The sequence below is a fragment of the Berghia stephanieae genome, chromosome 9 (assembly GCF_034508935.2).
Source record: "Berghia stephanieae isolate SIO BIC M18660-M18661 chromosome 9, UCSD_Bste_1.3, whole genome shotgun sequence".
Taxonomy (NCBI): Eukaryota; Metazoa; Mollusca; class Gastropoda; order Nudibranchia; family Aeolidiidae; genus Berghia; species Berghia stephanieae.
In genome coordinates, this window is record NC_088368.1 from 36,312,455 (window position 1) to 36,313,487 (window position 1,033).

Consider the following 1,033-nt stretch of genomic DNA (forward strand, 5'->3'; position numbering starts at 1 on the left):
TAGCTTTGATACTACGCCTATAATTTGTCTCAGAAAAATGTAATATATTGTATGGGGTAAAAGTAACCCCGGGCATACTATGGATATAGTCGGTGTTAGGGTTGAGTGAGTTAAGAGGACAGCACTCATGCAAACACTTTTTTAAGGTTCGATGACTTCTACGAGTGAATAAAACTCACAAAGTCACAAAAGATTCAAAATAGAGGTGTAGCCATTCGATACTACAAAGTCACACAAATTTTAAGACAAGCTTTAACACCGAGATACCAGTCCCGTGTGGAGATGTTATTGTAATTTTTGTTTGTCTACAAACTAAGGGGCTGAACTTGGTAGATAATGCATTCACTCAATAAGGGGGTTGAGGTTATTTAAAAGTCACACATAGGCATGATCTTGCCCAAAAAGGGATGCATTCTAAGGCAACAAATAATATGTCAGCAACTTTGATAACATACAGTGAGGGTGTTTTACAGATAAAATCATATTCCAAAAAGAATTTTAAAAAAATAAAAAATTGAGCTTTTATATAGCGCAATACCCACTAAAATGTGCTCAAAGCGCTTTACAAGGAGTCCCTGGTCAACAGCAACATTTAACATGTAGGACGGGACATGACGCCTGTCAGGCGATATTACAATTTTTCGGACAAAGACAACGCTGTTAACGGTCAGGTACTCATTTTACACATGAGTACGGTGAGAGAATGTGAGTAAAGAGCCTTTTCCAAGGACTCAACTGTGCGCCGAGCGAGGCTCGAACCCAGGACCTTTCGATCCGAAAGCGAGTGTCATACCACTAGACCACATAGCCGCATTATATTATTGTTGCCTCTCCGTTACTACGGGAGTTGCCGATAGCACAGTTGGCACAGCACAAGCAAAGGGACCCAGATCGATCCCGGGTCTACCAAGCAGTGAATGGGTAGATGGGTGTTAGACCTGGCGAAAAGTACTTTGCGATAGACTAGCGTCCTATCCATAGGATACCAAGCAATTGCGATTATCCGTTTCACGCTATATAAACCGGGAAAACT